The sequence below is a fragment of the Schistosoma mansoni genome, chromosome 2 (genome assembly GCF_000237925.1).
Source record: "Schistosoma mansoni strain Puerto Rico chromosome 2, complete genome".
NCBI lineage: Eukaryota > Metazoa > Platyhelminthes > Trematoda > Strigeidida > Schistosomatidae > Schistosoma > Schistosoma mansoni.
The window spans coordinates 10,121,961-10,127,195 of NC_031496.1; positions in this window are offsets into that span (position 1 = coordinate 10,121,961).

Here is a 5,235-nt window from a genome sequence, read left to right on the forward strand (position 1 = left end):
GGTTTTCCATGGTGGTCTAGCTTCAATTGACTAATGATTTCAACTATATGAAATTACTAAAATCTCCACAAAACTCTCTTCTGAAAAAGATCAAATACTCACTAGTGACTGTCTCCATGAGGTATTTCCTGGAGTTCTAGTGAGAAGCAGTAACTAGTGGAATTCAACCAGATCTGTCGGGAAATATCAACTCACTGAAGACATTGGTGAATGGTTACTCAATTTCGTGGATTGCTTGAAGTTAGACATTAACACCATTGGATGCCCGCTCAGTATTCTGGAGGTTAAGCGCTTATGTACGAGACTGATAGGCGGGATCGTGGATGCTCACTGCTGAAGAGTCCCACAATAGAACGAAACGGTCGTCCAGTGCTTCCAGGTTTTCCATGGTGGTCTAGCTTCAATTGAGTCATGATCTCAACTATATTAATCCAAATTTGTTTAGAAAAAAAATTTACCTTTTATCCTTAAAATTCAATATTAACTTTTCAATTAAAATTCTGCAAAAAATCTTAGTACAATTTTTTTATCGAAAATAAATTTTATGGGGTAAATCCTTCTTCAAACATGTTACATTCTTTCCTATATTATTATTATTATTGTTTCTAATTTTTGATGAAGTTTCATTCGCTGAACTGAATGATTTGGTCATGGGGATTTCGTTATTATTCTAAACGACATCATCAGTTCTAATTTCTCTACCTAAAGATCATAACTTGTCTTGTAAAACAAATAGTATTGTAGTGAACAGTACAGACAAGTGGGGACAGTCGAATATATTTGAGCACAACATTACAGAATATCTCATTAAAATATGAGAACCATATAGTGAATAGTTAATTTGCAAAACAACAATGAATTGTTTCAGTTTGATTGTTTCTTCTGCAAATATCAGTCCATAGTCTCCGATTATAATTGTTCATGCATTTTCGTACCGATTGCGCTCCGTTTCTGTTCTCTCCTTATCGATCTACATTTAATGCTCGACCATCACCATATACTACTTATGTGGATATCAGTAACCCACACCACAGTATGAAAATAAGAAAATAAAATTTTTACTATAAAAACAACTTGATTTATTGGTCATTATCCATTTTATAATTTAGATAATAATTAATAATAATAAAGAATGAAAGAATTTACTGATAAATGATATTGACTTATGCCTATAAACAGTGTAAATGAAACTTCTATCCTATTGGTTAAGTGCTTATTTATTAATTTAACAAAATGTATGTAAATACACACACCCCCATACAAACGAACAAACAAACATCATTCTCTCGTCATTGTTGCCGGAAATTCTCATGGAAATAGTATTCAGTTTAATGGTTGTGGGTATTATGCACAAATAAGATAAAGATAAACAATTATACATTATCAACTATATATATGTATTGAAGTTATTTGATTAAAATCAACAAAGCATATGTATATAATATAAAATAATCTTTGCATTTTAACCCAAAATATTAATTTACATACTAATTAGCTAATAGGAAAGTATTTAGTAAATTTCTAAAATGTACTACAATGAGTCAAGTTACTTGAAGTATAGAACACTTAGTTTGGCTTTATCTACAATAAGAATTAGGATGTTGTTGTTTATGTGAAAAAATTAGGTTTTAATTTAGAAAAACAGAAAAAAACAATGTAAATGAATTACATTATAATTGCTAATTATTATGCAGTGATCAAGTCATATAAGTTGGGATGTTTAAGTACATTTTATTGAATGACAACATAAGTGGAGACAGAACATCTAAGTAAAATCTGAGAAGCAATACAGTGAATATTTCATTTGCAAAATGTTAATCATTCGTCTCAGACTACAGTGTTTTTCCATTTCCACATCAATTATTCTCTATTCTCGTTCTCTTTTCCTCGATCTTCTTAACCATCTGCCACCAAGCATTTTACTTTTGATTGATGATACATACTACTTGTATCTGTTGACTTCAGTAGCACACATCACATATATTCAGCGATTCAATTGAAAACTAAAATAGTTATATATATACTTTATAAAATATAATCCTCATTAAAAATATATAAGTTAATTGAAATAATTGAATACAACAAGGAAACTTGTCACAGTAAAAACAATGTTTTAAATACAGAAAATAATAATTGAAAAACAGTTCAGAAAACAATATTTAGGACTATCAAAATTAATTTAACTTCTCGGATTTTTATCAGAAGTGATTTTGTGAGGATTTCAGTGATTTTATAGTTGACATCATAAAACAACTGAAGCTAGACCACCATGGAAAACCTGGAGGCACTGGATGGCTGTTTCGTCCTATTGTGGGACTCTTCAGCAGTGAGCATCCACGATCCCGCCTCGCGAGATCCGAAGAAAGAAAGTATTCTAAGAAAGTGAAAGTAACTAGCTGTTAAGTGTAAAACAGAGTGTATACATTAACAATTTATTCATTCTAAAAAACCAATCGTTACATTAGATTATAATATAAACAAATTTACATTGAACGATTACAAATCGAGATTATTTTAAAGAATCTTAGAATTGACATCAGTGAATACTCTAGTATTACAATCAAAGTAACTAATATTATCATATATATTATAATGAAGAAATGTTTCTACAAAACTTTTCCTTAGAATTTAACCGATAAAATACTCATAGCTTACATACTTACATACGCCGGTCACCCCTCATAGAGGAGAAGCATAGGACATCCACCAGCATTCTCCATACAAATCTGTACTGATCAATCATTTCCAGTACTATCCAGTTGTTATTCATCCTTCCAATGTCTGCTTCCAATTCCCAACATAGTGTTTCCTTCACACTCCATCTTTTCCGTTTACATTCAACATTTCAAGTTTTACCTTGCTTCGTTATATAGTTTTGATGATTTTCACAATGTATGTCCTATCCATTTCCAACCTCTTTTCCTAATTTCCTCTTCATCTTGAATTTGGTTTATTCTCTCCCACAGTAGGCTGTTGTTGATAGCATCTGATCAACGAACATTGAGTATCTTCTATAAACAATTGTTCATAAATACTTGTGCATTCTTGATGATGATTGTGATAGTTCTCTATGTTTCATCTCACTCTTACAATTCACATAAATTAAATTTAACAATATGATATTTTATTACAACTTGATATATTTTAAAATAACCGATTTCAATAAACACTTATCCCATTCATATAAAATAATTGAATCAATGAATAATTACAATATTACCTTTAAGTGCCCCCTAGATACCGATATTTTTAATGTTTTTTTTTAATAATTCGTCCTAGTTTATAAATAATCTAAAAACACGCACAACTACCATTTGTTTAAACAGATAACAAACAATTTAACTTTTTATGTCATCATGTGCTTAAAAATGATTACACCTTGATTATCGATTTCATTATGGTTATTAAATTTAATTTCTCTATGTACAACAGATCATTCATTATTAGATATACAAAACATTGTTATAAAGAGATTTAGATTATAACTAAAAACTATCAAGAAATTGTAGATTAATTCAAAGAACAACGAATATAACTACGGTATACATAAGAACCTCGTTAAACTATATGAATTATGTTGGAGTTTTGTTCTCTGAGCTGGATCGTTTGGTCATGGAGCTTTCATCGTCCTTCTGAACGACATCGTCAGCATAAACTTCAGGTAGACTTCACCAAAACGATAAAAGCTCCACGACCAAACCATTGAGCTCAGACAACAAAACTCCATCAAAATCATCCACCTGAGCTACAAATCTTCTCCACCATCTCAAAATTATATGAATTAGTTAGTATTATATTTTTGTACTTGAATATAATAAAATTCATTCAAATTCCAGGATCCACATTTTACGCAAAAACATAACCATCTTCTGCAATTTATTGACTAGAAAGAAAGTTATTCATTGTATGATCGAGTTCCTTTTAATTTACTTAAGGAAACCTATAGAGAATAATTATGTATTGAATGCACATACATTTAATATGTTACCTAAACTTATCATGACAGTAATCGATTATATTCTAATGAACTCAAATATTAGATTTCCAGAAACAATCACTTGATCAACATTTAAGAATAATCTGAAATCAACAACTTCGATTGTAAGAAGAAATATGAAGAAATTTGATGATATCCAAGATGAAATTATTTCGAGAAAGTGGTTGTGTGGATATTATAGTAATTGAATAGTTGAATTCATGAGTCAACTAAAGCTAGATCGACACGGAAAACCAGGGAGGCAAACTCGAGTACAGGACCTATCGGTCTCACAGGAGAACGCCTAATCTCTAGACAACTGAGCCGGCATACAACAGTGTCAATAAATAACTTCAAACAATACACGAAATTGAGTCACAGTCTACCATTACCTTCAGTCAGTTAATATCTCACAACAGACATGGTTGAACTCCACTGATCAAGGTTTCTCACTAGAACTCCAAGAAATATCTCTCGAAGCCAATCACTAGTCAGCATATGATGACCATTAGGAGAAAGTGGTTTAGTGAATATTATGGTCATTGAATAGTTGAATTCATGAGTCAATTAAACATAGATCACCATGGAACACATGGAGGTGGGACTCGAATCTAGAACATAGCGGTCTCATGCGCAAATGCTTCACCTTATGAATTCAATTATAAAATTATTTAACAATATTATTTCTTATCTATGATTATTAATGCTGCATGGAAGTTAATGAACTCATGATGTGAAAACATGCACAAACACCATTTGTTTAAACAGATAACAAACAATTCAATTTTCATATGATTGAAAGTGATTACATCTTGATTACCGATTCCATTATGGTCATTGAATTTCATCTATCTCTACACAATACAACAACATTCATTATCACATATTCAAATCATTGTAATTAAACTCTTCCACATTGTCACTAGCACCATTCAATTATACTGTTAATCTTATCATAAAATCTAATTCATTCAATTGTATATAGATTAACTACTAATTCACATTGATTTCATTCAGTATTATACCACTTGATCATTATCGATGGATTTACTTATTCAGGTCATCAAATTCAAATCTTATTTAATTGTGTACAATAATCAGTATTCAAATGAATTTATTCTAGATTATTTGCGAGAGCGTGGGCGTTAATATAAAACAAGAATCATCTCAATCCGACCAGCCGTTCTATGAAAATCGTTGTATCTCCCAAACCACTGGACGGATTTTTATGATGGTTGTTTTAGATTATTTGCAAAAGC